This window comes from Rattus norvegicus, chromosome 9 (assembly GCF_021556685.1).
Source record: "Rattus norvegicus strain SHRSP/BbbUtx chromosome 9, alternate assembly SHRSP_T2T, whole genome shotgun sequence".
In the NCBI taxonomy this organism is placed as follows: Eukaryota; Metazoa; Chordata; class Mammalia; order Rodentia; family Muridae; genus Rattus; species Rattus norvegicus.
This window is the reverse complement of record NC_141542.1, coordinates 106,188,710-106,200,621: the sequence shown is the minus strand read 5'-3', so window position 1 is coordinate 106,200,621 and position 11,912 is coordinate 106,188,710. Positions and strand designations below refer to the sequence as shown.

The 11,912-nt window shown below is 47.9% G+C and overlaps 1 long non-coding RNA gene across 1 annotated transcript; it reads left to right on the top strand.

Moving 5' to 3' along the window:
* Positions 1-1,050: 1,050 nt before the first annotated feature.
* On the top strand, positions 1,051-5,202 carry LOC148003843 (uncharacterized). Its single transcript, XR_015629986.1, has 2 exons — positions 1,051-1,178; positions 2,715-5,202. It is a non-coding gene; the product is annotated as an uncharacterized LOC148003843 (long non-coding RNA).
* The last annotated feature ends 6,710 nt before the right edge of the window (positions 5,203-11,912 follow it).

Sequence of the window (11,912 nt, the reverse complement as noted above, 5' to 3'; positions counted from 1 at the left end):
CTCAATCCATAAAAAAGAAAAAAAACGTGTCACCCCTTTTATCTTCCCACCCTGGAGCATTTTCCCTCGTTTCCCAATGACAATCTAGGAGGCCGGCAAGATCACTTTGGTACATCCAGGTACCTGGGAAGCAGAAAGTGCCAGTCATTCTCAAAATGGACCAAAAATGCCCCAATTCCAATTTTCTGTAAAATACAAAAAAATCAATCACATCTATGCCATGTGGCAAGAACACCCCGGAGTTAGACTACCAGGAGGAGTTGTATCTGGTGGTCTGAGGCATCCTTCTTCCTCCTTTCCCATATTTCTCTCCATTTTAGGACTCTGGCCCCTGCCGGTTCTGAGCCCACAAATATGATGGTTTTGGCTTCTGCTACTGAGACAGATAGGAAGCCTAGCTTGTGGGATAGGTGACCCTCAGCAATGGCCTCTCCTTTCTTCCACGGGGCAGCTCCTCCCACTGAAGCCCACCCTGCTTCCTGTTTCTCAGCAGACAATATCGATGCCGAGACTCCCGTTTCAGCAAGGGTGGAAGCTGGTTGTCATGCTGTGGACACTAAGGCTGCCGTGATGCCCTGCGTTAAGCTTTTTGGTTCTTCTAACCTGAGACAGTCTCATAATTAGGCTTTCTCTTCTTCAGAACTTTGAAGAATTTTGTTTTGTTTTGTTTTTCTTTTTTTTTTTTTTCCGGAGCTGGGGACCGAACCCAGGGCCTTGTGCTTACTAGGCAAGCGCTCTATCACTGAGCTAAATCCCCAACCCTTGAAGAATTGTTTTTTATCCTTGCCAGATCCCACCTTGCTGTCTACCATTTGCTTCGGGGCCACTTTATCGGGTAGCAGCTCTGTTCGCTGGGCTGAAAAGGATGCAAAATAGTTTCTTTTCTCATCTTTGTGACCAAAATGCCTGACAGAAGCAACTTAAGGGAGGAAGGATTTGAGTAGTCCACCATAGTGCAACGGGCACATGTGAATGTGTGGTGCGTGGGTGCGTGGGTGCGTGGGTGCGTGGGTGCGTGGGTGCGTGGGTGCGTGGTGCGTGGTGCGTGGTGCGTGGTGCGTGTGTGCGTACGTGTGTGTATAACAAGGGATGATCCACGTTTGCTGGAGGCAGTGGGCCGAGGCTTCTTACAAGGCAGAGGATCAGAGGGATCCAAGAAAGAAGGGACAGAGGTAGAGGTAAGCACAGCGTTTAGATCCCACCCACAATGACCCACTTCTGCTAGTTCAGCCCCTCCCCCAAAGCAGCGCCACCTGCTGGGGACCAGACCAAGTGTTCAAACCCTTGAGCCTGTCGGGCACATCCCACTTTCAAACCACTGCACAGGCTAATAATCGGGGCAGCCCTGGGGAATTTTGTATGGCTCCCATGAGACAACACTTTGACCTTGTTGCTTGAAAATCATTCAATCCTTTTAAATGAAATGGCGCAGTCAGTGGGTATCAGGGCCTGTGTAGAGGGTCCTGATGTCAGGCTAAAGGCTGGTTCTAGGTCATCTCCAGGCTTTTGACTAATAGATTTGAACTCGGCTCAGAGGGGTGGGCTCTTTTAAAAATTATTTTCCAACCTTTCTGGAAAGAGCCAGAGTTCTCTTTTACTCTTAGCCAATCTTGACTATATCTGTAACACTTTGGGCTTCCAAGTCCAGGTGACGCAGATACAGGGCACAAATGTACAGAGGTGGGATTCAACAGCATTGCTCTGTTTACATGGAATTTATTTTTATAGCCCGATTCTACTGAGGGCAAACAGCACCAGTGTTCCATTTCAGGAGGTGATAAAAATTTCCTTAAACAATGAATTCATTTAAGTGAAGAAAAAAAAAGATTGACTTGGGAAAACACAGGAGTTACCCTCATGCACATGCTGGGAGGCGCTCAGATGACCTAAGTCTGAGGGCTCACTGTGGTTGCCGGTCTAGCTGTCCAGCTCTGGGCAAAGCACAACAAAGATGTGTCAGCCTTGGAGGAGAGTGTGCCTCTCAGCCAAGTTCAACAGGAATAATGTGACAGAATGTAATTAAGAGCAAGTAATTTGTCACAGATGCAAATTCCATAGAAGTTCAAAGATGTGTGGGCTGGAGGGTGTTAGGGGAGGAGGAGGCCGCTGCAGAATTCTTGGCGGCAGACACAGGTGCGGCAGGGGAAGGACCGCATCCCTGGACCATGGGCCATGTGGTGAAAATGGATTTGGGTTTCTGGAGCAGAATCCCAAGTTGGGTCAGTGAACATGGGGGCTAAGGAGTATGCAAACAAATTGAACGTAGGAAATAAGGTTTCTGCACCACTGAACATCCACCCCAGGATGCAGGAGCCCTCCCAGGGTCATTTTTGGCAGAATCTTCCAGAGTCTGTGGTTGAGCCCATGCCAAAGGAAGACATCATTATAGACAGATATATATATATTATATATTATATATTATATATATTATAGTCATCAATGTGAGTCTGGGGGTCCTCAGTCACGGGAGTCAGTGAGAAGCTTTTCCAGGCCAGGGAGAGAGAGTACTATGAAGGAAGAGAGGAGCTCACTCATGGCAGACAATCAGGAAGAATCAGAGGGCCAGCTTCTCCTGCAGCCCTCACAACTGGGAGAGGCAGTGACGATGCTGAAAGCCAGCAGGAGTGGCTTCCTTGCAGAGTCTCCCCTTGTGGAGATGGGTCTCTTTGGTGGCTACCTGGGGTAGATGAACTTGGCTTCCCCTCTTTCTGCAGGAGCTCTCTGTGTTGCTGGCTGGGAGACGTGTGATGGACATGTTGGCATCTGGAGGGAAGCTGGAAGTCCAAGGAGACAAATAGGAAACACACCTGCTGATTTCCGCACAGGAAAGGGGCAGGGAAGGGCGGAGGAAGGCCTTCCAGAATTAGGGACTCATACACATCAGCCAGAATGCCAGAGCTCTCTCGACTGGGGTGAAGGGTACACTCCCTGCAAACCACAAACCTGTGCTCTGTCTTTATGGAAACCGCTTCCACTTTAGTTTTGTGTATCTGATTTTCATTGGACACATAATTGTGCAGGCTTGTAGGACATGGCGTAGTGTGAAATGAACAGTTCTGGCCGCCACACATCCATCACATCAAACTTCCTTCGTTACTTTCTATTTAAAACAGTCAAATGCTTTTTCTTCTGGAGAAATTCCTTTGACTTGCACAGTCAATGATTGTAAAGTATTGTCACTCGACAGTCCCAGAGCATTGGCAGCCCCATCCCCGCTCAGCCTCTGACATCCACTGCTCTAGTCTGTTCTTCTGTAAGATCAGCAGTGTTAGATTGCACACATAATGTGAGCCTGTGCTGTGGTGTGTGTGTGTGTGTGTGTGTGTGTGTGTGTGTGTGTGTGTCTGTCTGTCTGTCCTCGTCTTTATTTGGCCTAAGGTAGCTATCCCCAGGTGACGGTGCATTCTTTTTTAGGGCTGAGTAGTATTCAGCTGTGAATACATGCCACCCACATGCCACCCTTTCTTTACCCACCCGTACCCTGGCTATTGCTACACTCACTATTGTGCTGTAAGTGAAGAGAACTGTAGGAGAAACTCAGAGGATGCCTTCTTCCTTCTTACAGCCACTGCCTGGGTTGGGGCAGCTGTTCTCATCAGGGACAGCAACGGAGCCTCTCCTTGTCAGCAGTAGAGCACACATGCGGTTCCCTCTCATTGTTCATCATTAATGAGTAGACACAACTGCAGAACAAATTCCCTTCTGCCCCAGGAGTTGAACAGGAGATGAATTCCAGACCACACTGGTGTCTACTGTAAACTACAACCCAGTCTCCTCTTGGGGAGCCACCCTTAGCCATGTCACAATCATGAGGGTTGAACAGGGACAGTTGGGCTGAGGACAACGTCACCTCAGCAGTCTGTGAACACGATTCAGGAACTGCTTCCCCCGGGTGCTGGCTCGGTCCCAGCAGGACTCAGTCACAATATCCCCAGGTACATGCTTTAAAATCAATGCTTTTCCTTGAGAAGTAGATGGCTCCTCCACCTGGCCAAAAATAAATCCTTTCAAATTCATCTCTGACAGTCCTGATTAGTTAGGGAGAAAAGTATGGGCCATCTCAACCATGGGCCCAACAAGCTGTCAGTAGCAGGCAGCTTCAGCCTTCACCACAATGCAAGGGACACAGAGTCAGACCTGCAACTGGTTTCAAACCTGGCTAGTTTTCCCCAGAACAACCCATGATCTGGATATAGGATACAGGTTTCAGAGATGAGTCTGTTTGCTGCTCACTGTGTGGTCAACCTCATCAACCCCAGGTAAGGAGGGCAAGAAGAGCTCTCTTATTTTTTAGGGTCCCATCCTTCGGGAATCCCAGCCCTCACCCACGTTCACCACAGGCTAAGGCAGGGTGGACCCTTGCACCGTGGGCAAGACCACTGGAGCATGGATGTGAAGAACTGCAGGAGGGGACTTAGAGCCATTGGACAGAGGAGGTACCAGGATGCCAGGAGGGGAAAGAGGCGTCCTTGGTAATGATGCTGAGATTACAGGTGTCATTGGGCAGATGGGACCTGAGTTGCTGTCTGCACAGACATTAACTATCATTAGTCATCGGCACCATAGTCACCATCACCATCCTCATCACAGTCATGGTCACCATCATCACCATCACCATAGTTACTAACACTGTTATCACCATGATCACAATCACCACAATCACCATCACCATTGAAGTCATTAACATCATAGTCGTCAACATCACTATCGCCATCACCACCCTCATCGGCATCATAGTCAGTCACCATTTCTAACATCCTCACCATCATAGCTGCCACCGCCGGCACCATTGCCATCACAGCCACAGTGATCATCATTATCAGAGGCATCGGCGGCACCATCATCACTGTCATCTCCAGCATAATCACCATCACGGTCATCATCATTGTCATAGACATCCCCTTCATCCCCTTCCGCATCATAGTCTATAGGTTGGTGTCATTATGCAGGTGAAGGCAGGTAGAAGATAGAATGAGGCCTGTCATTGGACGAGAGGAAGGGTAGGCGGGAGAAATGTTTTAGAGAGGAGGAGGAGACTGGAGCGAGAGAGAACATGGAGGCAGATGTTAAGATTCCTCTCTGCGCATTTACAGGTTGTTATGAATATTCTTAAGGGATGGATGTGTACAAGATTTTGTGTATCTAGGTGAGCCAACTGTATCTTGTCTAGGTGGGCAATTATAGCTTATCAATTGGATCAGAGGTTATTGTGTTGTGTGTTCTTTCATGTGGTGATTTAATTGAATTGAAGAGAGTATGTGGTGGCTGGAGACACTGGGCTGCTGGAATTGGGATGTGTATGTCTGGCCTGGTGGCAGCCTGCCTTGGGAACTAGATGGGTAGAGAGATTGTTGCCAGGCTCAGAGAGTAGCCATCAGCAGTGTGATGTGGGATGGAGCAAAGCGGGTGAGATTCTCTGCTGACTGAGATAAAGATATCTAACAGATGTCACTGGGCCGTATGGTGCGGGATCTAGTGCAGGGTAAAAGAAGCATTATTTTAAGTTTACAGCAAGAATAGTCACCGTCATCCACACCGTCATAATCACAATCATCACCACCATCATTACCATAATCATCATCCTCACTTCCCTCTGGAGTCTGAGAAGAGCGGGCTCCTTTAATATATTCCTCTTATTTTCCCTTGTGAAAACAACAGAAACCGTGAATAAACAAAAGAGAACATTCCCCGGGCTCCCACCAGCCCCCAGCGAGTCCCTGAGAGAGCACACTAGGTCCTGAGCATGGTTTTCACAGTGGTGAGTTAAACTCATGCTATCCAATGCATGCGGCAGCCCCAGGATCAGAATCTCCTCACCATGAGCATTTTGCCTACACTTGCAGATCCTTTGGAACAAATGTCTAAAAGTAGAACTCTGGAGCCTAAATATGTCCAGGTTTAAATAAATGTCCCTACTAACTGTCCAGCTGCCCTTTAAGACTGACCGATGAACTCTTCTCTCCTTTGTGAGGTTTCTGCTTTCCTGAGTTTGGCTTACCCTCGGAATGCCTTCATTTAGCCTTTGCCAGACCAGTATGAGAGATGCTATGTCATTACCTCAATTCTTATTGCTTGGCATCAAATCTGTCTGGAGAGGATTTTTCCGAGGCAAAGACCCATAAAGAAGGGCGTGGTTAACAACAGAGTCCTGGGGAAGCTGCCTTTTCTTTATACTATGGTAACACAGTCTGGATCTTGGGCTGGACTCCAGGCTAGACCTCATCCTTGTGACCCAACTCGTGTGTCAGTTACAAACCTCCCAGACACAGGTTACACACTACACCATGCCCTTCAGTGGCCCAAGACACTTACTCTGTTCTGAAACTGGGTGGAACACACCAGGATTCACCAAGTATTTGATTCAACTAAGAGTTGTGAGACTTGTCTTGTATTCTGGGTGTTCTTCTTGGGACTTTATAATCTAGGTGATGGAGAAGGACACCAGGAGGGGACATAATAAAGGAAGAAGCACTGATATTCATGGCTGTTTTAGGTGCTGGGGGAAGGGGCTGGAGGGATGGCTCAGTGGTTATGAGTATGCACTGGTCTTCTAGGTGATCCAAGTTCAGTACACAGGATCTAGTGGGGGTCTGACGCATCAGACCCCTGGGCATCTGAGGTTACCCCTCCCCAGATGCCCATAAAAGCAGTTTAGAAGGTATCCCCCCACTAGCCGGCAGTGCCATGTGAGTGCTTCCTTCTGGGGATACATACATGAGACTTTTGAGTTATTTTCTGTCTCCTAAGATGACTTCCAAGTCAGCAAACACGTTCCTAACTGCCCTGCTTAGTGGCAGAAAAGCACAAGATGCAGAACTAAGACTTCCTGCAGATTCGTGGTGTAGGAAAGAAAGAAATGAGAATTCGTGCACTTTCAATGTCTTCAGGATCTCTCTCGGCCCACACTCCACCCTTCCTTGACCCTGTGGGGTCAGGACAGACGCTGTCTCCAGTTTGCTCCTAGAGGGTGTGCCTTGCCCAGATCACAGCCCCGGAAAATCTCCCAGCTGGTCCTAGTTCATGGCCGCATGAGGCCCACAATCATGTTCTGCTCTTCACGCCCGCCCATTTCCAATGGTGTGAAGAATGGGGAGAAAGGGGTATTGTGGAGAGGGAAAGAGAGGCGAAATGGTCATGTGGTCCATTGCACAAACTGAATCCGATTTTCAAGACTGTCTATGGAACCCCAAACCACCAGTCAATTTATGTGCTCTAAGCAGCTGGCTGTGGCCTGGGAAAAGTCACCAAACTTCCTGTCTAGTGCTGAGAGCTCCAAGCTGCCCGGTGCTCAGGTTTTTCTTCATCGGTTCATCTAGCAGATTCTGAGGGTGGCCGGGCTTTAGGTTGGAGCGTCTGAGTGGACGGTATCTTCTTCTGCATGGAGTAAAGACATGAGTTCTGTTTATTCTATGTTTCCCTGTGGTTATAGAGACAGGCACTTTATAAGGCAAGACAAACTCATGCTGCCAAAAGGAGGTTTACAGAGGACACATTGAAGCCAGCGAATTGCAAAAAGTACATCATTTTGAAACACTGAGCAGAAAGTTCTCACTCTCTCAGGCCTCTCGGACTGTTGCCGAGTGGAGTTTTGTTTGCACGTGCTGTGTTTGGCACCTGTTATGTCTTAAACATAACCGTTTTTTGAGTGTTTTGTTTTGAGACTTTTATATTTGGCTTAGTAAGGTTACTGCAGAGACTGCACTGCCTTTCTTGTGGCCTAGAGTGGCTTCTAGGTCTGTCCAAAGTCACTGATGACAGACAGACACTAGACTATCCATCTCTCAAGGTCATTCATCATAAGAGGGTAGGAATGGATGGAGAGGATGGGAGAAAGGCAGAGAACAGGCCAGGAAAGAGACTGGAGGAGAAGGAGGAGTAGACACAGAGCCCAAGAGTAGGGCTTAAAATCAGGATGTGACCATCTTCAGAATGGATTAACAGCACCAGGTTCTAGCAAGAAGATGTTGACCTTTTCATGTTCCAGAGCTGTGTGGGCCATGCCTGTCTTGTACCACTTCCCTCATGAGGAACCCTCGAATGGAATTCAGACCGCCAAAGGACCAGCTAGGGTGTAGGGAAATAAGACCCATTTGCCATCTGTTTTCATGTTCAACTGAATAGCTCCTGTGGCTTCTCTTTTGAGTGAAATCAGTCCTGTCCACAGACTCCATGCCCATAGGCTGGGCTTAAGGGTCCCTGGAGCTAAGAATGGATGTTAGTCCTCAGTCATCCCAGCAGAAGGACAGCGAGGGATGCCCTGAGTAAGGGATGCTCAGGCCAATCCAGGAGCCACGGGAAGCCCTGCCCATTTGAGAGCAGCATTTCCAATTAGAGGAGTTTGAACTCTGGACCTTCCACCCAGGGACGTGAAGAAACGAGGCGACCCAGTGTGATGGTTTGTATATGCTTGGCCCAGGGAGTGGCCTATTAGAAGGTGTGACCTTGTTGGAGTAGGTGTGTCACTGTGGGTGTGGGCTTAAGACCCTCACCCTAGCTGCCTGGAAGCCAGTATTCTGCTAGCAGCCTCCAGATGAAGATGTAGAACTCTCAGCTCCTCCTGCACCAGGCCTGCCTGGATGCTGCCATGCTCCCGCCTTGATGATAATGGACTGAACCTCTGAACCCTGCAAGCCAGCCCCAGTGAAATGTTGTCCTTTATAAGAGTTGCCTTGGTCATGGTGTCTGCTTGCAGCCGTAAACCCTAACTAAGACACCCAGGATGCAGTTTATGCGACTTATTTTTAAAAAGACACCGTAACATATCCCATGAGTACGCCAACCAGAGCTAGGTTTAACAAATTAGATTTGCACATGGAAGAAGGAGCAGAAGGAAATAGCACACACCCAAGTAACTTTCACCCCTAACGATTGTGCAGTTGTTGAGTGCCTGCCAGAACTGAGCCAAACACTGGGGGGATCCAAGCTGGGGGCTTAGGACCCATGAGCAGAAAACCAAGGAAGTGGACGACTCAGCTCCACAGAAAGCCGAGCTCATTTGTTGTCCTGCATACAGGAAAGAGGAGTCCAGGCTCCGGAGGGGCATCCTGTCCCGTTTGTGAGGATTTGATTCCTGCTTTTTGAATAGAAACTAACCATAGATGATGGTGACGATAACTGAAGTGAGCCTGGGAGTACAGAGGCCCAGCAGTGAGGCACAGGTTGGACCTGAGCTGGTGACACCATCAGGCCTTGAAAACTGGTCTCCTGTCTAAGCAAAGCTGAGGGCTTCTGCTTGCTTGCTGCATTTAAAAAAAAAAAAGCCATGTGTGTTCACGGCAAAACAGATGTTCTAATATCACAGATTTGACTGCAAGCCCGCAGAGGGTCAGGGAGCCCCGTGAGAACTGTAGAGAAAAGAAGACCTAGTGGAGACCCAACAATGATCAAACATAGGTGAGGTTGCACATCAGAGCCGACACCCTTGGTTCAGGTTTAAGGGCACATCTAGATGCGGGTAGGGGTAGAACTGGCCCCTGGGAACTCAAGCTCTGCAGAATTTCCAGTGTAGTCAGGATTGTATGCGTGGACTTTCTTCTGGGAAGAGGGGGGAGACTAACAAAGGATGCTTCTACATTCTGGAGACTGGAGCCCACATGTCACTCCCTGAATCAGACAGCAGGGCTGGGCTGGGGTAGTTACAAACACCCGTATATATCGTAGTAGAGGTTTGCCTCCCACTCCTATTACATGTCCACTGTGGTGAGCGGTTGGACTTGTCTGCATTCATCTCTCAGGATCTGGGCCGAGCCCATGCCCATTCTGACCGTCACACTCAGGCAGGTCACTAGCTCATCCCAGCTTGAGTGGGAGAAGTGAGGCAGAGCTGTAATATGTGTCCCGGAGAGCTTTCCTGAGCTCTTCGGGGCAGCAATCCCTGAGGCAGAGTTAGCAGCTAGCTGTAAGAGGTCTTCGTCTTGGTACTCGCATAGCATCACTACACACTGAACTATATTTTTACAGGTCCTTTGAGACACCTCCTCCTCATTGGTAGGCACTGAGACTAAACTGTGTCTCAAACCCAACTCCTTAACAGGCCAGAAGAGAGCAGATTCTAAAACGTGTGGAAAGAATAAACTTTCCACCTATGAAAACATTCTTTATCTGGTCAGTTGTTTTACAGTAGGTGACTTCTTCCTTTCCTACATTTCCTAAAGAAATGAAAACCCTTCTGAGATTTTAGTCCCAGGAATTTAACAGTATAGCAGTGTTTCAGGGAGTGGCTCAGAAGCCTGGTCAGTTCAGGAACCTGTCAACTGGAAATGGGTAAGAATGAACTCAAGAACTGAGGAAGGTTCTGTCCCCTTTGAGGGTTGAGATTTTTTTGCACCGTGTTGATTCTCTTTCCATAAACACTTCATGTTTTAACCTTGGACATTTGTACAGACACCTGTGCACAGTGAACTTTGTATTCGAATAAACTTTTGACTCTTGGTCAACTATAAATTCAAAATCTCTACACTCCTTCCAAGCCATAAGAATGTCGTGGAAGGCTGAGACCTCAGCCGTTCCTCACCTTCTCTGTTGTTTGCAGAGGCAGAGGCAGTGGCAGGGAGTGAGACGAAGATTCCATTAACAATGGCTAGTTTCTAGTCAGGAAACCCCCCATTTCCTTCATCTCGATCGCATAATCTCCTTATCAAATTAGTGCCTTTGTCTTCAAGTCAGAAATGATGCTGCTCTCTAGTAGCTCACGAGTGATTCATGCCCCGTTGGGATTGCAGCTCACACATATGTACACAAGCATGTATGGGCATGTGAGAATACACACACACACACACACACACACACACTCACACGCTTATAACACATACATACATACACACAACACATATGTACACACATGCACACACACAAAAATATCTATATACCCTACAATCATATTTTCTTCTCCTCTGTTCTATACTTCTGTGTGGCATGCAGAATGGATTCTAGAAATGAATACTATTAACTCTCCTACTTAGCGTTTGAGCCGATAGGAATAACATCTGCCATGGGGCATCATTCTGTCAGGCCCAGGCATGTGGTATCAGGTAGGTGCTAACAGCATCCACATTCCCAGAGAAGAGCAGGGCTCCCCAGACCTAGCAGGCCATCTGCAGAGCCATCTGTTTTCTCCTTGCATTTTGACCCGAGTTCAATCTCCGTGTCCCACACAGTAGGAGAGAGTCCACTCCTACAAGTTGTTCTGCACACAGACAGACACATGCACAACTCCTCCTTGGGACTAAGTGACTTTAGATTTATGGACGCTGCCTCCAGATCATGTGCTCTGTTTTGCCTTCTTCCAGAAGGAGGACTAAGCAGGCCGACGAGGCATGTTGTTGTTATCATATTAGTCACACGTTTGACATATTGGCTCACCTACGTTGCTCAGCACTGTGATTTGCATTTATTGGTTCTTAGTGAAAGGTGAGACTTCTTGATAATTGCTGGTTTTAATTACCAAGGTAATATATGTTAAGTATGACATGTACAGATGGTAAGACCTTGGAAGTAGGGGGTGCTGACCCAGTCAATGTTTTGGTTGCCTTTTGGGGCTGTGATAAAACACTGACAAAAAGCAAATTGGGGAGGCGGGGCTTGTTTGACTTACAGCTTACAATATTCCAGGAAGGAAAGCCAAGGCAGGAGCCTGGAGATAGGAACCGAAGCAGAGGTCATGGAAGAATGCCCGTGAACCATGGGCAAACCATCTGTCTAGTGATAAAACTACTCCTAGTGAGTTGGACTCGCTCATATCAATTATCAGTTGCTTAACAGACATGGCTATAGTCCACTCTGAGCTGGCCAATTCTTCCATTGAGGTTTCTTCTTCCCAGGTCACTCTAGGTCTTTGTCAAGTTGACAGCTAACCCCAATTATGACAGTCAGTAAAGTGTTTATCAAACAACAAGGACCTGCAGTAGATCCCC